Below are 20612 nucleotides of genomic sequence, written 5' to 3' on the forward strand. Positions count from 1 at the left end.
AGGAGGCTCGCTAGACTCTGCACCTAAGGAGATCAGTGCCTGTTTCATCTGTCTCACCCTTCTTTCCAAGTCAAGCTCAACTAAATCACAATTTTATTTTTACAGGCCTGGTATATATTGTATATTAAATAACTATTTAATGGTGGGTGAAGCAGCTTTCTAGAAATTCAGTTCCATGTGACTAGAGGTTGTTTCGTTCACTTGCTGAATCCCCGGCACCTGGAACAGGACTGGTCCATAGAAGGTGCTCAGAAATTACTTTAATATATTTAATTATATAATTATAAGTAATTATACTTATTATGGCTCAAAGAGGATAGATCTTTCTCCCAAGGTTGCACGACCTTCGAGGAGTTAAATCTTCCCAGTTCCAAGCTGGTAGCTTTCCTGGACTGCGGTGCCCCCGCTGGAGAAGAGCCGAACTGCTCTGAGCCCAGCTAGGTTCTCGGACTGGTTCCAAGGATGAGATCCTCCAGGCTGCTGGCAGGTTGAGTTAAGAACAAAGACTTTGGGTGGAGGTGCTGAGGGGTAGAGGGGGAATGGCAACAGGGCCCTTGCTAGTGCCCGTGCATGTGGTCAAAAACAAGAACCCAGGTAGCACTTGGCACAAAGCGACACTCAAAATGTCAGTGACTGAGGGGCGTGTGTGAGAGGTCAGAGGCGAAGTAGGGGTGGAATCATAAAACGAGGAGGGAACACCTGGAAGAGGATGCATGGGAAAGAATGTAAGTCCAGGACTGAGCCATGGGAGGCATGTGCATTCTGAGGGCAGACGGAGAAATCAGGGAAGTAGATGTTAAGCCAGGACGCAGTCACAGAAGCCTAGAAAGGAAAGTGATGATGCCGGAGGTCATCGGAGAGGAAGCCAAGGGCTGGCAAAGTCTGCTGAACTTGGCTGAAAGGAGGACGAGGCATGGGGTCTAACAGCAAGAGCACCACAGGCTTGGGTCAAATCTCTGCTCAGCCATTGACTTATACTGAGCAAGAGACTTACCTCTTAGGTCCTCAGCTTCCTTATTTACAAACAGATGATACCTACTGATTGGGCCAGAGGAGGCCTTGTCCAGGACCTGAAACTAGGGATGCGCTCAATAAATGCTGCCATTATTATGTTGGTGGTGGTGTTATTATTGCAACTGGTGACCCTGAAGAAGAAAATATCAGTTCAGTAGGGGGAAGGGAAGGGAAGGGGAAGAAGATGGGAACCAGACTGCAGGAAGTTAAGGGGAACCAAGGAGACGGTGTGTGTCTCGCTGACTTTGCTGAGGAATTTGGTAGTGAATGAAGTCAAGAAATCCACTGGTTCGGCAGCAGGAGGGCCAGTGGTTTCTTTAGGAGAGAAAAGGTAAGTGAGTGCTCACAAGCAAAAGGAAAGGGACCCGCAGAGATGGGGAAATTGAAGATATCAGACAGGGAGAAAGGAGATATCAGAGAGAGTCCCCCTGAGTATGCAGGGATGGTCCCCCAGAAGAAAAGGGGGAGCCCCCCGACTGCAGTGCTCTCTGCACCCGGCCTTCCTTCACTCCTTTACCAGCCTCCCCGCTTAGGCCGGGGATGGGAGGTCTTTCCCTCAGCCGCTTTCAGAAAGTGTGGTATCAAGAAGACTTGCCTAGAAGTCAAGAGGCCTGAATTCTGGTCCTGACCCTGGCCATTTGTACTTGGCTGCGCCCTTGTCCCTCCTGAACTGCGTCCCCCTGCATAAATGAGTGACCCTCTCTGTGATTTTGTAACCATGTCACCTCACTAAGCATTATAACACATTTCCTCCTCTGAAGTTTTTCTCCACTCTGATTAGAAGAAAGGGGAAAAAAAATCTTTGAACTGAAGCTATCACTTCCTCCAGCAATTGGGACAATATTTCTGCTTCACACGTATTGCGAGCAGATCCGGTGATTCCATCAGTACTGGCAGATCGCTGCTGAGCCTCCTGGTGTTTTAAATAGCATGTGCACTTTGTCCTGGCCTTCTGGAATGAAGCACGGGAGAGGCAGGAGCTTTGTGCTAGGCTGAGTGTTGCTGTTGATGAGGCACTCAATGGCTGCAGGCTTCTGAATCCTCAGAAATAACAACAATTACTGCGCATGCCAAAATCTGTCCTCCAAGGCAGCAAATGCATCAGCTGCTGGTTATTTTGATACTCTGGATAAAAAGCTTTCGAGAAAATCTAGTACAGAAAACAGTCTTACCCTCTGCTTGTCTGCACCATTCCTTCTGCCCGCTGCCCTCTCAGCTGTTTTCATTCCTATAAATGTAGCTGGTCCAGGCTTTAAAGTCCTTGTCTCAATGACCCAGGAGGAAGACATTTCTGTCTGGGCCCTTCGTGAATGTGGAAGAAGCAAGAGAAGAGACACCTGGCTATGCGTCTCTGTGCCAAGGCCGGTCTGACCTGGAACCTGCTGGAAACCAATCCAGTGTGAATGGGTTGTCTGACAGCCACAAATGGCTCTGACCATTTTTGGATTCAACAAGCATTCACTGAACACCTACTGTGCAGCAGGCCTCGTGCTAGGACCAGGAGAGATGGTGATAAACATGGCCAGGATCTAATAATCCAGCTGCCACGAAAACGCAAGCTCTCTGATCAGGTACCATGGCTATGTTACAGGGCCTGGCACATAGTAGGCACCCAATAATCAATCTTTGGAGTGTATGTTTGTTATTTACGTGTTATAATTTACTCAAGATCCTAAAAGCTCAGGGACAGAAACAGAGCTATTCAGGGATGGAAAGGAGCACTTATTAAACCAACATGTGCCATCAGAATGTGATCAACAGTTTGGCGCGGGGGGGTATCCGGGCTTATATCCTGCTTACATCACTTTTAAATTTCCCTCTTACACACTTCATGAAAAAGAACCACAAGTGCTCCAAATCCTTTTATCCTTCCGGGTGATATCACAAGGACACATATAAAAGCTCTGTATTCAACAACCAAATACTCTGTTATTCTAAAATTTTCAACTTCATCCCTAAATTCTTGGACAGCTATTATGTAAGGCTTAGGGCTGGTGTTTCCACACAAGTTTATACGTAACATGATTGATGAATGAATTTGCCCTATGGTCTGGAAATTCCTTTGTTTCACTGACGATGATAAATTTCCTAATGGATCACCCTGACTCTGATGCCTTTCTATATAGAAAGGGCCATTCATGGTGGCTCTGGTCACTTACACTCACCTCCGAAGTGTGTTCCTCTACCAGTTTGTATCTCAACAACTCAAGTGGATGAGGCTTTGCTGGGAAATAACGAGGTCATATCAAAGCTAAAGCTCCCTTCCAAGTCTGAGGCTTTCTTCCTACCTCATCCTTCTCAGAGCATACATAAGGGGGTGAACTTAGGTATGGGAGCAAAGATGAAAACAGAAAGAAGCAGAAACCTCAGCCCAATCTGTGTCTAAGCAGGGCCTCACCTTGCTCAAGTGCCCTCCACTGGGGGACAAGGGCCACCCTTGGACTTAGAGTAGGAACTCCTGCGCCTCACTAAATCCCGGCACCTGAGAGTGACCTTCACCTTAATTGTGCTGGCATGGCTTCACGCATAAAGGGAGACTCTGCCTCTCCCTCTCTCTGTCTCTCTCCCTACATGCCTTCTTCCCTTGTAGACTCAGGCACAGCGTAGGGGTTCAGCAGGCAATTTGCTCAAGGAAGAAGTGAAGAAAAACATCTACAAGCTCAACACCAGAGGGGATGGTGGTATGAATTTTCAAAGACCCACGAATCCCCCAGAACATTATTACAATTAATGAGGCATATTTGGTAGAAATCTGACTTAAGGGGTATTTCTGCCTTGCTAGTATGGGCCATGGGTCAGACAAGTTCCCCCATCAAGGTCTGTATCCATGGAACCCAAGAAATCTTGGAGGGCAGTCTAGGAGATCCCACCTCACTGAAAGTATGGATGGTGGAGGAAAAGCAGAATTTAGGTAGGGCTTGGGGTGAAGCAGAAGGCTCTCTGCCTAGGTCACTTTAGAGTCACAGAACTCTTGCAAAATTGATGAAAGCTGCGGACCCTCTACCCAGAAAAGTGCACACGTCACACACAGCCAGACAAATTTGCCTACAATTTCAGGAGGATGGGACGGAAACTGTCCCATCCCAGGGGTGAGTAGCAAGCAATTATATCCTCCAAAGTCATTGTTCATTGTTTCCGCCCCAGGACGGAAACTTCCAGAGTCAGGGCCTCAAGTTAATGCTCTGATTCTAGGTGCTGATGCCTAAGTCCTCTGCCCCTCGTCCCTACGCAGGACTTGCCCCTACCCCCAGGGTCTTCCGGCTGGTTCTGGTTCTTGGAGCCACAGTCCTCCCTCGTGTCAGAGAAGCCCTGGCACCTGTATCTCCAGGAGCTCCCCTGGGTGCTCTTTTCTCCCAGGGTGACGGGAGGTGTCCCGGGAGAAAGAGGTCTCTGGGCTTTTCTCTCTTGGCTGCCAGCAGCAGGAGCAGCCGAAGCCTAGGGCACGGAGGGTGACGCCGGGCAGACACTCCCGCCCCCTGCTCCAGTCGCTGGCTGCAGGCAACGCTGGAAGGAAAGGCGGGGAGGTGCAGGGAGGGCCGGGCGGTTCAGCCCACCCCCAGCTTGTCGGCCCGTTGGCAACCGAGATCAGCACCCACTGCTGGTGCCCCAGAAAATCCCTGGCCAGCCAGGCTTTGCGCGCAGCCCCTCCAACCCCCGTGCGTTTCCTTTTGACCTCTGGAGGTTTGAACCCCTTCTTGGCTGGGTCGAGCCGGCCCTCCCGGGAAAGATCGATCTCTCGTCCCCGGGATCCCCTACTGGCGGGCACCTCCGCCTGGCCAGAGCAGGTGCGGGGCTGGGGCCGGGGAGGGTTGGAGTGGGGGAAAGGATTTGGAGTGGGTGACTCAGGAGTCCGGGAGGAGGGGCTAAGAATTCAAGAAGCCTGTGTTAGAGCAGCTCGGCGCTCCGGCACAGCAGAGAGCGCTGGGAGCCGGAGGGGAGCGCAGCGGTGAGTCAGGCTGCCCCGAGCCCAGCCCGAGAGGGGCGCAGCGCGGGCACGGGCGCGGGCCGGCGTGGCTGGGCGCCTGGGGAGAGTATGCATGGATCCCGCTCTGGCGAGATCTCCGGGCACCCCCCGAGGCTTCCGCGGGCTGAAGTGCGGCCATGAGAGGAGCGTCCCCAGTGGGTGCGGGAGCGCGGGAGCCTCGGCGGGCGGGCGAGTCGTGGGGAGCAGCGCTCTCTCAGGTCGTGGAGTTCCCGATCTCCCGATGGCCCGAAGTCCGGGAGGCAGCCCTGGCGCCTGCAGTCGCCGCGCCGCTGTACCAGGGACTTGCTAGACGGGGACAGCGCGCAAGTGAGGGAGAGCGAAAGAGCGTGGCGAGAGGGATGCGCGGGCTGCGACCGCGCTGGGGCCGCAGGAGTGGTGGGCTGCGCCGCGGAGGGCTAGTGCACGGCGCGCGCGGGCTGGGGTGTGCGCCGAGTCCCGCGCGAGCGCTACGCTGTCCCCAGGTAAGGGGATGAGCGGGGCAGGGGGCTCTGGACCTGGTGCAGGGAATGGAGCAAGGGTCTCTGGGCTCCTCCGCGGGTCGTTGGAGGGCTGGGAGTCTCGAGTGAGGGCCCCAGGGGTTGATAGGGGAAGCCTGCTCGCCAAGGGACCTCCATGGAAGGTCCTGCTACGTAGGTCTCACGCCTCACCTCCAGCTGTCTGCCGCCAGGTGTGGGAGAAGCTGGCATGGAGGGGTGGGGCGGGCAGCGCCTTGGGTCCAAGCGGCAAAGACCCAGGGGAGGGAGAGGACTTGGGGTCAAGGAGCGGCATCTTTGAGCCATCGGAAACAAGCAGCTTCATTCTGATTACAACTCTCCTTTCTCTTTCCAAAAAAAAAAAACCAAAAACCAAAAAACCTCTGAGATTCTCATGGAAGGTGTATTCTGCTTGAACTTCTTGTCTCTTGTGACTTGAGAGATTAAAAAAGAGCCTGCTTGCTAGGCTGGTTTTTCCAAGTTGTTCCAGGTTGGAAGTTGTAACAGTTTGTAGGATAATTTATGGGTGTTTCATGCATTAAAGTGTATTACTGCAAAGCCTTTGGGTGCTATGGGTATTAAGGAAAACTCAGTGCACGTTCCCAGCTGGAAACCAAAATAGGGCTCTCCTGGGTATCTCTGCCCCCTCTGTCTTCTGAGGCCAATGGAAGTCCTGGAGAAAAGGCACTTGATTAATTGTCCTGGAGAAAGGGCACTTGATTAATTGTCTTGGCTCCATCCTCTGGGCGCACCCATTGCCAGCCAGCCCCCTCCTCCCCCCACACATGCACGGCCAGCTGCATTCTTAAATTCAGAAATGGAAGTGGAGGGCCCACCAGTATCTCCTCTCCAGGGCCTTCAAACTCTTGAAGCTGTCAGTTAAGTCTGCTGGAGGGGACTATTTCTCCCTCTCAGAGCATACAGAAAGGCAGCAGCGGTTGGGCCCTGCCAGCTCTTCTTGTGCAGTGTTTACAATTTCCTATCGAATGTCTGAAACTTTCCCCTCTGAAGAGCTACTTAAGAAAGACTACATTAGATGTGGAAGGGTCTCTTCTGTGGAAGAAGTTGTATGTCAGCCTGGGCAACCCAAATGTCAATCCACTATGGGCCATGTTCCCAGAGGTTCAGAGGCAACTGAGGACTGGGGGTGCGGGGTGAGTGAGAGTGGTCTGGGGGCTGAGACTGGCCCTGCTGGTGTTGACTCACAGAGGAAATGAACTCTCCTCATACTTGGGTCGTTGAAGGGGTTTGGGGTTAACATCACATGCTGTCAACTCCTCCCCCATACGCTTTTCCCAGTATTTTTGTGCAGGTGGGAAAAAGGACAGTCTTGAAGGGAAAAATGTTAGGAGGCACCACGAATGGGAAACCAAGGTCTCTGGGGCCCAGGGAGACATGTTTTGACACAGCTGTAGGAGTACCTCAGAGGATTTTACAGCCAGCTGCTGGTGCCATGCCATCCCTGGACAGCCATCTTACCCAAAGCAGCCCAGACCCACTAGAGAATTGGAAAATTGGGTCTACTCAGGGCAGCCTGGTGACTTTTTCCATACCCTTAACCTTTGTCAAGGAGTGAGGTTCCCACCTTCTCCTATCACCCACCATACGTCTCCCCCACCCGGAGGGCCAGAGGGAGCAAGGGATGAGGCTTCACACTCTCCTCTTCCATGGAGAAATCTGCGCGGTGGCCAGGAAGGGGGCCCCAGCTGCCGACATCAGCAGGGAGGGTAGGGCATGGCAGGGCAAGGCTGGAGCCCGAGGGAAGTTTCTCATCATTACTGAGATTAAACTGATGAGAAAATCGCACACTTTACTTTTAAATGAGTGCTGAACACTACTGCTTCACATTCGTGGAGTGCCTTATTTCAGTGGCAACTGCATTGGAGCTGCAGGAAAACTACTCTCTGCTCTCAGCAGGCAGTGGAAAGCTTGCTGAGGACTCATATATAGTCTCTATATCTCTGAGCAAATAACCCATGTCCTCAGAAGTCTTCTCTTTCTTTGACTGGCACCTCTGATCTTGCAAACCATCAGCTAAACTGACAGCTCCCAGGCTCAGCCAGTCCGGAGAAATCAACTCTGTGATGGACCAGTTTCACAGAACAGCATATGGTGGCCTCTAGTAAGTAAATGGAGATGAAAGACCCTTCCCCAACCCTTTACTAGGGATCTTGCTTCCTGGCAGTGGGGAGACCGTTAACATCCTAACTCCAAATAGCAGTAAAATCGGGGTGGCCCTGAGGCAGAAATGCTGCTGGAGAAGCTGAGGCTTTGAGGTCATTGACCTTTTGGTTGGTTGTGCACAAGGATGGAGTTGTCACCATTTAAGCTGAGATGACAGACCTTGAGCCACAAAATTTGGCCAAGACAAGAATAATGAAAACATACAATAAAAAAGCATTGTAGATTTTTTCATTACTCTCCTATGGGTTACTTTCCATGTTTTGGAGGAGTTTCTATAGGTTTTGGAGGAGTTTCTATAGGTTATTGGCCTCAATAGGAGTCACACTGAAATGATCTCTTGACATTTTTCTCCTGTATTTTGGGGAAACTTCCTGTGGTAGTTTCCTGAATTGTAAGACAGGAGGGAAGTAGCTTTGCAACCTTGAGCTAGTCACTAAACTTCCCAGCCTTCACTCTCCCAATCTACAGGACAAGGGTAGTGGGTTAACAGTGTTTCTCAATGGGGCTATTGGCATTTGGGGATGATTCTTGGTTGAGGATGACCTATTTATGTAATGCAGGAAGTTTAGTATCCCTACCTCACCTACTAAAATGACAGAAATGGTGGCAACCCCAAATCCCCTCCCCCCATATATGGCTAAATGCTTATTAAAAGGATAATACTGCTCCCGGTTGAGAACTCCCTTGGCAATTACCAATAAGGGCTTTTCTTTCAGGCCCTATGTTCGGGTCATCTATTATTTAATCATTGAATTGGGGCTTCAGAGGTCCAGCCCTGGGCTTTATCCTCCAGGAGCCAGCATATCAGGATCCAGGAAGCCACTGGCAGGGCTGTGGTCCCGCTGGGCATCATCCTTTGCTTTTGTCAGTAGAGTGTGACTACAAATGACCCACATGAAAAGAAAACCAGAAAGAGTGGGGAGAAGGGATGGGTGGTATTAGAGCATGGCAGCTTCCTTTTCTGCCATATGCTATTAAAAACACAGGCAGACTGCCTGCCCCGGGTGTCCACAGCACTGGGAGGAAATCCTTCTCTCCTTTACTAAATGGATCACACTCTGGCACCAGGAGGTCCCTGCTCTGAATGAGAGAACAAGGAAGCAGAACCTTCCCCAGCCCTGACATCACTTCATACAACATGGGCACATGTTGATATCAAATTAATACAACAGTGCCCAAGCTGTGAGAATAAATGGGAATCAATAATGTGACATTTGATTGAAAAAGTAGGCTAGCAATGCTACGCTGGAGGGATGGTGCTTGTAGCACTGGGTTTATTCTCACTTATCCTTTCCTCTGCCCCAAGGTCTCACTGGAGGACAAAAAATAGGACCATTTGGTTATTCATAGTGCAAACGGCTAAAACGAACAATGACTTTGGAGGATATAATTGCTTGCTACTCACCCCCAAGCAGTAGAAGAGAGAAAACTACCAAAGCAGTAGAACTGGCAGAGTTTGAATTTGATTCCTAATGAGGCCCCCAAAAATGGACACTGGAGACTTAAGGAGATTCCCAAATGAGGTTGAGACCGGTCTGATGATGCAATCTGTCACGTGGGACTAGCAACAATGCTTTTTGAATTGCCAGGTTTGGCCAGCCTCTTTCACACACGGAGCGTCTTTTTATTAGTCAGTCAGACAGTCAGGGTTTCCCTGAAAATTCCCCACTGGGGTAAGCAGAGGGAGATGTTTTGGCATTGCCCGTGGGGGCCTCTGCAGGTGGAGAGCTCTGCAAGTGGAACGATCTAGCTCCGAAGTCAGTGGGAATGAACGGCCCAAGCTTCCCACAGAAGCTATTCCACATGGAGGGCAGTTACAATCCACTACTACTGGAATCGTCTCCCAATAGCCACAAAGTATTTGTTGTTTGGTACAGATGGGCTGATTTTCCCATTTCCTTTGGCTGTTCCTTCGGTAGCCAGGGTTGGTGGAATATATCATCTGTCTGCACGCGGCACGCTGTTCCCGAGTGAGCCCAGGGAGGGCCGTTTGCTGGAAGCCGTGAGAGCTCAGCCCGGGTTGGGGGAGGGAGGTCCTGTCTCTGCCCCCCATCACTGTGGATCTGATATGTGGTTAAAGTGACTTGGCATTTCTCACTTGTCCAGTCTGGAGAAGTGCCGTCCCATGTTTGCACCTGACCAGGCCTGGCTTGGAGGTCAGCCACCTCATCCTTGTCAATAACCATACGCTGAACTCCCACATTGTATGAGAGACGCCAAGAGAGGCCGGCTCCCTTTGGATTGTGATTTCGAAGGAAGGAGCAGTCATGCTGGGCTCTAATGGCCGGAAGGCAGCTGGACTAAGTGAGCAGGGAGGAAGGAGGTGAGCACCAGGAGACCAGAGATGCAGGAGGGCGTCCCTTGTACCCAATGTTCCTCTTCTGTGAAACAGAGAGAACAGTAGGACCTGCCCTGTTGGGCTGTTGTGCGCATCAAGTGGGATGATACTGATGGGACACCAGCACAGGCCTGGCACACAGCTGAGCAGGCACTCAACAAACACGAGTTCCCTTCCCTCGTGTTCTCCCTCCGTGGTACTGATCTGAGGGAGTCCTCCTTTTGTGCTTTTCACTTCAGATCGGACAACATCATCTTTGCATTTTTTATGCCTCTGTATGTGTAAAGCTTTGCTGCACTAGGAGAAGAAATCTTTCTGGAAGCACTGAAGCTTCTCTAGGAATCTACCCACCTATATTTTGACCTTCTGTAATTAACATTCTCATTTTGATAGAATTTTAACCAAACATTTCACCTTCTGAACTACCTTGGCCTCATGATATCTGAGTAAAAGGAAACTCATGGATATTCTCCTGCAATTTTCTTTCAGAGGCAAACTTCTCCTCAGACTTGTATCTCAGAGATGTTATGTAATGCTCTCTAAATAAGGCATTTCTTGCGAATGGCCATTTGTACTGGCAGCTTTAAGAGTGTTTCAGTTCCTTACCCCGCATAACCAACTCCTCCTCCTCCAACAACTTGTTTCCTTAGGATTTTATGTATCTTATCAAGTTTACAAGAGAAGGAAGAGGAGGAGGTGAATTTTTCTTTGGCAGCCAGGCGGGCATTTGTGCTCTCCCACCCCAAGGGTCAGTGGCTGGGCAGCTGTTGCTGAATAGCGTATAACCTGTGGTTAAAGGGGGAACAGTCCTCACCCCCGGGGAGGCAGGCTCACTGGACATCAGGCCACTGGACTGATTTTCCTTCTCTCAATTAGCATCTTGATTAATATGCTAACCAGGGGCCTGGGCACTGTGGAGAATCATAATAAATATAAATCATGATCCTGCCCAAGGAGCTGGCTCTAGAGTGAACATTTAAATGGCTTCAGAGAGGCTCATCAGATAACGTAAATGAGGTAAGGCCATGAGCCGATGGGGACTGCAGTAAACTAGAGAGGTTATGCCCATCAGAAGGGGACAGGCCGTCTGCTGCTTTGCAGGTTTGTAGGTCCAATGCGGCCAGATTTTCCAACTTTTCCAAAAGAGTCAAAACTTTGAGTTTGAATGTATAGTGTCTTCACTTTTCAAAACACCTGTGCAGACCAAACAAAATCTGTCTGCAGCTTCTTTTGTCTTGTCATCTAGATGAACACACTTGGAGCAATTGAGCCCAGTATCAAAATGGAAACTAGTTGAAGAAGTGCGAGCTGTGTGGCTCTCAGAGAGGCCTGAATGGCGCGGTGCTTTCTCGAGAGGCTTCCTGAGGGAGGGGATGTCCTGCAGGCGGGTAGGATTGTATAAAAGCAGCCCTGGCACAAAATAGAACTAGCTTCAGAGGCAAGCTCTGCCTCTCGTTGGCTCTATAACCACATTACTTAATCTCTCTAAGCTTCAGTTTCCTCATCTGTAAAAGGGACTCACAATGCTGATCTCGGGGGACGGTTGCGAGGATGACAGGAGGGAGGGCTGGAAAGCCCTTACTTAGCCCAGAGCCTGGAACACTGGCAGTGCCCAGCGAGCCTGAGTCCTGTCTTAATGCTGGGTGGGTGGGGTTTAGCCAGTCCAGAGGGCATTAAAGGGCCAGAGGCACGAAGAAGGGCCCCTCACTGAGCTTTGTGAACGGTTGCTTTTTGAGGACTTGAGCTTCAGCTGCTTTTCCTGCCCCAAGAGAAGGACAGAAGGTGTAGGCTATTCTTCTCCCCTCCTGACCTCTTCCTGCTTCTCCCCACTGCCTGAGACCATGTGCCCGCTTGCTCTGTCAGAATCCCACCCTTTAAAAACCTGACCTGGGCCAACAGCAGAAAAACACAACTCGACTCCATAAGAAGGAAAAGTACTCCGGGAGGCTGTATAGACACGCACGGCAAATATTCAAGGAATTCTTAGGAATAAAAAAAAAAATTCATAAATCTGGATTTTTGCATGAGGCCATCACAGGAACATGTTTTCTCAATTAGCATACACATTGCTTGGAGTGAAGTCACTGAGTCCGCGGCTCCTCAGGGCTGACTTGTGCTGAAGCCACCTGATCTGGACCTCACTTTCCATGATCTAAATCTGATTCAGCCAACCCTGTCCCTGCGCCTAGCTGCCGAAACAAAATCACCCCCAAATCCTAAACCAGGGTGGAGACGTACACGCTGCACTGCAAAGCGGTCTAATTTCAGATCCTGGGTGTACTCACCAAAAACTGAGAAAGACAACGTTATTCTTTTTTTTTTTTTTTTTTAAAGGAATTCCTTTATTTTTATTATTTATTTATTTATTTTTGGCTGTGTTGGGTCTTCATTTCTGTGCGAGGGCTTTCTCTAGTTGCGGCAAGCGGGGGCCACTCTTCATCGCGGTGCGCCGGCCTCTCATTATCGCGGCCTCTCTTGTTGGGAGCACAGGCTCCAGACGCGCAGGCTCAGTAGTTGTGGCTCACGGGCCTAGTTGCTCCGCGGCATGTGGGATCTTCCCAGACCAGGGCTCGAACCCGTGTCCCCTGCATTGGCAGGCAGACTCTCAACCACTGCGCCACCAGGGAAGCCCAGACAACGTTATTCTTGATGGTGGAGTGATAGAGTCTCAGCAACCCCTTGCATTGTTCTTTTCCTTGGGCATTTATTGTTAGATGGTGACTGCACTGCCCCGTCAGAGCAGATGTATCCTTTAGGTTCTGAAGGCAGAGAAAATAGTTTCTTTTGCGAAAGCATGCATCAACTGCTTAAAATATTACTAGTCGGTGCCTGAGATCAGCGATTATGTTTTCTGGATGGTTTCCTGGACTGACTCTTTTCCAAGTGAACGGCTTTGTCAGATATTTGTAATTTCTGAAATATTTGATTAATGATGTCCCCTCATCAGAGGGATGGTCCAGGGTGCATAATTAGCAGCCTGCCTCCAAAGCAAAGATGCTCCCCAGCATCCAACAAGATCAAGCAGGAAGTTGAAAAACATTTCAAATGTTTCTCTGCCATAGAGTAAAGGAAAGGAAAATGGTTTTCAAACTACAGAACCATTAGGGGGATGCAAAATCAAGTAGTACAACTCTCCCTTTTTTTTTTAAAAGAAAGAAGTAGAGTAAATTTTTAAAAAATCAATATGCGTTGCATGGAGAAAGGGAAAGTATTCATGAAACTTTTATTTTAGTTGTATATACATTTGCACAATATGTGTGCATACCGGATCATGATGGAAAATGTATTTTTTCACTGTGAGTCATGGTTAAAAAAGTTTAAAAGCTACTGGCACAGAGAGCAGCGTTGTACAGAAAAGGGCATCGCTCTGAAGCCAGGCAAACTTGGGGTTAAATCCCAGCTCTGTGATTCCTAGTTGTGTGATCTTGGGTGACTTAATACTCTAAGGATCAGTGTCCTCATCTGTAAGGTCAGACTAATTGCTTCCTCATAGGGCTGTTGTGTAGATTAAGTGACAAAGATGTATAAAGTGCCCGGTACTGTGCCTGGCATCAAGGAGGCCTCAGTAAGCAAGAGCCACTGGCATCATCTGTCTTCTCCTTCCCCCACCCCCTCCTCCTCCTCTTCCTTCTTTATCTTCTTCTTTGAGACTAATCAACCTCATCAGAACCATGACTTCCCTAGATGTTTCTATCCCTGAGGTTGGCTGTTTCTCTGGCCAACCCAGCGAAGAAACAACGGCAATCATATCTCATCTTTGTCCCTACCTTCCTCTACCGTCTTTCTCCTATTTCATGTTTGCATAGCCATCTTTCTGTGATTCTGTTCCCCAGACATGATCATGACAGTAATTGTCCAAGGGGCCCAAGACATCCTCCTCCCTGTCACTAAGAACCATCAGAGGGGTATCCCAGCCTTCCCTGGCCTTGTGACCGGGATGAATGCTTTGGTCCTAATGTGGTGGTATAGTGACTCTGTAATGGAGCTTGTGTTCCCACAAATCACATCCTTCCTTCTCAGTATATTTTTGTAAGGGCAACAGGGCTAAGATACCATTAAAATGTTGACATTGTCAAATTCTTAAGACGTTCCTGCCCAGAGCAGAGAGCCTAACATTTTCTCGTGAGCGAGGCTCCAGGCAGCCCCAACGTGGAGGGTTTCAGTTTCGCTCCTGGTATAAACAGCCTAAAGGCTCCTGGCCTGGGCCCTGGAGCTGACAGCTTCAGGTAAACCAAACCCTAATCCTGACTCCGGTCCTCAACCTGGCCCTAATGTGTCACTGACCCCAGACCACCCCTTTCCAGCTGGAAGTGTGGAAGAGTGACCCACACCAGGGGCCACAAAGATGACATGCCCCAGTTTTCCTGAGAGCCTGGCTAACGCAGCCCCTGAAGACAGATCAAGGATGACAAACTGCTGCCTCTTTGTTCAGAGGGAAGCTTCACCTTTCTCCCTCCTCTGTTTCCCGTGCTCGCCTGGGGCTCATTCCAACTCTTTTCTTGTAAAATGCCCTCCCCCTGGGCCCCATTTTCACCACTCAGATTCAAAGAGGATTATTAGTGACATCTCCTCAAATGCTGAATTCCTATCCAGACCAAAGGTTTAACGCTCCTTTCTAGGCAGTTAAGACATCTCTATTTGAGGTTGCAGGGCAGGGGGCCTAAGGGGAGAAGGCAGACGTGGTTCTGGTATAATTTTCATCTCTGTAAGAGTCTCTGTGCTTTTCCACCACTCATCCCACTATTCCCTGTAAAACTAATGTCACCAGGCCAGTTGCACATTTTAAATAACGTTTATAGCAGAAGAGAGACATTTGTGACATCATACCCAGCCCCTTTCTCCTTAAGCAGGTGGGTTATATTGAGCCAAGCACCGGGAGCTTGACTGGACCATAAGCAAAGCAGCTAAGAGGCTGTTTAAATCCATCACTGTTGCACCTGGGTTTTTTGTTTTGTTTTGTTTTGTTTTTAAGAAAAAGTGAATGCTGACTTAACATTTTCTGTGCCCAAAGGGGTGGGGGGGACAGAAAGCATATTTCCACCCTTTCTGAAACTTGCAATGACAAATGGAATCAATTGTCCCAGAACATGACATACCACCAAGAATATTTCTTATGCATGAAACGAATTACCTTTCTTTTCATCTGGGTTCAAGGGTATTGTGTCTGTCCTCCCACAGGGAAAGTGTGAACACTTAGAAATGTTTTCATTTTCTTTTTCAGGAGGTCAGACACCAAAGCCTGACTCCAGATTTCATGCCCATGTGTCAGCATCTCTGTATCTTGGAAATGAAAGAAAATATTTAGGGAGTGGGGCTTTTAAGTATTGTTTTGATTTTTTCTAAAAATGAGTGGGACATGTCAGAAAGTAGAAGGCTTAATAAAGCAACAAATATGTTTCAAAGATTATTTTTAAAGCACCTTTATGATTAAGGGGGAAAAAAGGAATTTTAAGTTGGCACAGTGTACAGAATGTCCTCCTTCTACTCATTTCCACTTCTTAAATGATTATGGACCTATTGCAGAATTCTGACTGGCAACACTTGTGCTTGGGAACATTTCACAAACCTGTCTGAAGCTTCTTTCTTTTATGGATTGGGAAAGTTGTTATGTAAGAAAGAAAAATGGTTAAGTCAGATATAGGTTATTTATTTCAACTCAGTAATACTGAGAGCTAGGAGACTGGGGATTTATTTCCGGCTCAGCTTCTTCCTAGCTGTGTAACTTGGGCAAATCACAGAACCCCTCTGAGACTATGTTTCTTAATCAGTAAAATGAGAGTGATAATATTGCCCCTGCATTACCAGATGGGGCTGCTGCCTTGAATATGGTTGCCAGCTGGGAAGATACCTTGACTGTAGGTATAAGAGGTAAGATGTGAGAGCCCTGGACAAGCACCGTGAGACTCCCGGCGTCAGTGCTGGCTCTGTCCGTAGTTGGGTGAGGGACCTTGACAGTCACTTACCCTGCATGAGCCATCCCAGCTCCCACCTGCCCGTCTCAAATGCAGCAGCAGAAGTGAAAGCACTTCATGTAAGCCTAGGCAGAAACAAGCCGTTCCTGCCATGGTGGGAATGGAGGCCTGTGCCAGGCATTGTGTGGACCCCTGCGAGACTGAGGCCAAGGGTACCATGGAAAAAGTCTGAACATGGAATCAGACTCTCCAGGGCTCCAGGCCCAGGAGTGGGGTTGAAAAACACATGTGATCGAGGGCGAATTACTGCAGCTCTCTGATTTCCAGTTTCCTCAGCTGTAATATGGAACTAGTAGCACTTACTTCTTAGTGCAAAGATTAAACAAGGTGACCCCTGCCAGGTCCTTGGGTTGTCCAAAACCCAGTTTTATAGTGGTCCTTGGTGTTGATCACAAATGAGCACCCAAGGGGCTCCCCGCTTAGGCAGTGACCTGGCTGAGGACAGTCCAAGGCGGATGAGGTTGCCAGGCCAGGATGCCTCGGGGATGTGAAGCTCTCCTAATGTCCCCTCTCTCTCACTGGCCCTCTTCTCTGTCTCCTTTGCTGGCTTTTCCTTCTTCTGACCTCTAAATATTGGAGTGCCTGGGGCTCAGTCCAGGGTCCTTTCTTTCCCCCAGGCATTAAAGATGAGCTACAACTTCTGGATGTCTATTTCCAATCTGGACTCTCCCCTGGGCTCCAGGCTCTTCTGTTCTACTGTCATGGCCACTTGGAGATCTAATGGACATCTCAAGTTGAGAATTTTTGACCCCTGAACTACTTGTCTCCGAGTCTTATTTTAGTCTTCCCCATTTTAGACAACGACATCATTATTCCCAGTTGCTCAGACCCCAAATCTAGAAATCATCCTTGACTGGACCTTCCTCATCACCTTTTATATTCAATCCACCAGCAAGTCTTGCTGGTTTCCAAATAAGTTCTGAACCCAGTCCCTTCTCAGCATCCCACTACTGCCTCTTAGTCCCAACCAGTGTCACCTCTCAGCCAGACGACAGGGGACCTCCTCCTGGATTCCCTGCCTCCACTCTTGTTTCCCACAGCCTTTTAACCCAACAGCAGTCACAATGCCCTTTTAAAGATGTAAATCATGTCACGTTATTTCTTAGCTCTCAACCCTCCAATTACACAGAGAATAAAATCCATACCCTTGCCATGGCCTCATTTCAATGGTTCTTAACCCAGTGGACATCTGGCATCATACATTTTTTTTTTTTCCATCATACTTTTTTGATTGTCACACGTGGAGGGGGCGGGGGGTGGGGTGATACCAGCATCTAGTTGGTGGAGTCCGGGATGCAGCTAAACATCCTGCAGTGCACAGGACAGCCCTCAACAACAAAGAATTATCTGGCTCAAAATGTCAGCAGGGTGAGGCGGAGAATGTCTTTATGTGATCTGGACCCTGACCCTCCTTCCCATGTCCTGTATCACTCCTCCAGTCGCCTGCTATGTGGCAGCCTCTCTGACATTCTTGCTATATCCTCAACATATCACTCTTGCTACTATCTTAGGCCTTTGTACTTGCTATTTCCTCTGTTGGGGACACTTCTACCCACAGGTCTTCTTCACATGGTTAGCTTTTGCTCATCGTTTAGGTCTGCTCAGATGTCACCTCTTGAACACCGTAATTTAATGTCTATCCCCACTCGACCAAACCCTGCCATGGTAGGTTCTGTTCCCTTACCCTACTTTCTTTATTTCACAGTACTTAGTTCTATTATTTGTTTTCTTGTTTATTATCCTTCTCCTCCACAGGAATGTAAGAATGGGGACAGGGACTTTTTGTTGTGTTCATCAAGGGCTGCATCACATATAGGAGCTCAAGAAGTATTTGTTGAATGAATAAATGGTTGGTAAATATGGCACAGACAGGGATTACTACAGAAGGTTAGGAAAGGAGACCATCAGTGGGATCCAGCATGCAGGGGAAGGCTTCCTGGAGGAGGTGTGACATGGGCTGCTTTGCAAGTTTGTGCAGCCCTCACCCCTTCAGCTAAGGTGGCCCCAAATGGAGCAGGGCTGTGGCCTCCTCTGAAGCCTGAATGTACCTGGGGGCACCTCTTGTAGATTAGAGCCAGCTGTGGACTTTAATATTCAATAGGGTGGAGAGCAGAGCTGGAGGGCTCAGGGGTCTAAGATGTGTGATTGAAGAGAGGAGCCAGGAAAGAGAGGCGAGTGGGAGAAAAGCAGGAGCAGGAAGGAGAAATCTAGGCTCCAGTTGGTTCAGATCAGGAGCAGAGCTCACTATGGAGGGAGGGAGGGGTCTGGGACGGAAGAGAAGCCATCTCCAGGGAAAATCTCTGGGTAGCTCATCCTGAAGGGCTGATAGTAGTTCCTGGAGAAGGAACTGGGGGTTCTTCTAAGTTTTCCAGGAGCCCAGTGAGACGACTGTGAGTTGGACTTGGGCCACTAGAAAGGCCAGCAAAGGGTAAAATCAGACCTTTCACGTAGCCAGGCAGAGACTGTGTCCTGAATAGACATACTGACCCATATCTAGTTGGTATTACATGAGATAATTATGAAAACGTGGTTCCAGGATAGTCTTGATTTCAAACACTCTGAGCCATTGCCAAACATTGGTCCTGTGCTTCAGTTTAAAAAAGCAATTCCCATAATGCCACATGTGACAATGTGTAGTCCACGTGCAGCACATGCCAGATGATGAGTGGGTGCCCACCCCCGCCCCAGGTCAGCCCCCCGTGCCACCTCACAATAGGATGTAAATGTCCAGTTCTTGAGGAGGGTTGGGTTCACATAATGGATTATTTTTCCAAGGTCTCAGGATTCCAGAGTTTGTAGATCATGGAGCCCCCCATGGGAGGGGAATGCCTCGTCCCAGGGACATAGCTCCACTCATCCCAACATCTCCTCCAAGTGACACGTATGGTCAGGGTCTGTGCCCTCACAGCCACCTCAGAACACTTACTCACGACTCTGGTTCATTTTGCTGCCTGGATACTTCTGAGGATATGACTATAGGGGATTAGCTGACCAACACCCTATTTTATTAGTCTGTTAATGTAGGTTTAAAGTAATACACCTCAGATGTAGACAGCTTGCTCCAACCTACCAAAAATATCATCATGAACATTTACAAGGTCTAAAGAATGATATAATGGTCGTGAAATTCAGATGCGTTACATTACCCCAATGTCTAATTTAGTCCTGACTCAGTCCATAGAAATATGGATTTCCCTGCAGACATAGTCTCATAGCTGCCTGGGCCCCGTGTGCCTCGTAGAGCTAAGGTGATGAATCCGTCTGTCACACATCCTCGAAAGCCATAAGACACCCCTGAGCTAACCATCTCTTTGCTGCTTCCTCAGAGAGCCGCTGACACTCACTTTGACTTTTTGGTCACAAAACCTGTCTGCCACTTGTCACTGGATCCCCCTTCCATCATTAGGTCTCCTTGGTATACAGAGATTTGATGCTCTCAAACTTCTACTCCATCAAAGGCTGATCTTTGACCCTTCGTTCATACTAAGAAATACGTGGCTGACAAAGGCTCAGACAGATGCTTATCGCAGGGGCAAATGCTCTCAGCAGCCATCAAATTCCCTCGGTCAGAAGGCAGTGAACCACTCAGAGGCAACAGAGCAAGCAAAAGGCTGGCCCTGGTCATTCCTTCCTACTGATTGTGTGACTTCACATATGTTATAAAAACTCCCTTTGATTCTCAGTTTCCTGAACTGTAAAATTGGAATAATAATAATAATAATACCTCCTTTATAAAGCAGTGGTTAAATGAGAGCATATATGTCACAGTACTTGGCACATAAAAAGCTGTAACGGCAGCTATTTGCTATTCGTTATTAAAATCTTGGAAAGTAAAATTTCAGACATCAGTCAATGACTCATGGAAATATTTTGGAGCTTAAGGTCTTTGTGAAGTGAGAGGGAAAGGGAATGGAGTTTAAAACACTGGGAGGAAATCCCTAGCTGAGGAAGGCAGAAGTTCAACGTCACGGTGTCCCTGTGATTACCGTTCAATTGTGGGGTAAGCCTCAGTTAAGCCATCTGTCAAATGGCAGTAATAATAAGGTTGCTATGATGATTAAATATAATAATGCCTGTGGATGGTTAACATAGCACCACGCACGTAAGCCTGGAAAAGTTTAGGGTTCTTTTTGTCATGGTTGTTATCACAACCTGTCTTCCCCATGCCAGGTCCTCTTGCAACTCTTTACTCAGGTCAAGCTTCCATGTAGAAAGTGCAACCTAGCTTCCTAAGCACTATTCCAGGATTTAGGCTGGAGCACCTCTCCCCCACCTGCAAGGGTCTGTCCATGTCGCAGAGCACTTACAGCCAGCTAAGAATTACTCCCACAGATTTCTGGGATCTACTCCTTGCTGCCTCCATGTGGCTTTGTCATGTGGAAAGGCAATGTCATACTATGCACAGACAGGGGACAGTTCCTTTCCTTTCTTACAAGGGGTTTGGTGGTGGTCTCACTTGGCTCTCACCTCTCCTTCCTGGGATGGTCACAAAAGCAAGGGAACCATGGCCCTTGAAATGAATTTATGCAGCAATAGGTAAAAGGAAAAGGGGCCCAGAACTTAGCTTTTGCCATTGGTCTTGCCAGAAAGTGCTGGACTGGGACAGAAAAGCAATCCCAGAGAGAAGGGTCCTCTAGCTTCCTTGG

At 48.7% G+C, this 20612-nt stretch overlaps 1 protein-coding gene across 1 annotated transcript in view; it reads left to right on the forward strand.

Moving 5' to 3' along the window:
- The first annotated feature begins 4929 nt into the window (after positions 1 to 4929).
- NGF (nerve growth factor) overlaps positions 4930 to 20612 on the forward strand; it is a 50454-nt gene continuing 34771 nt past the window's right edge. The window contains exon 1 of the mRNA XM_061186130.1: positions 4930 to 4960. The gene's annotated coding sequence lies outside the window, so the exon portion shown is untranslated. The remainder of the gene's footprint in view (positions 4961 to 20612) is intronic.

The sequence above is a fragment of the Eubalaena glacialis genome, chromosome 3 (assembly GCF_028564815.1).
Source record: "Eubalaena glacialis isolate mEubGla1 chromosome 3, mEubGla1.1.hap2.+ XY, whole genome shotgun sequence".
NCBI lineage: Eukaryota > Metazoa > Chordata > Mammalia > Artiodactyla > Balaenidae > Eubalaena > Eubalaena glacialis.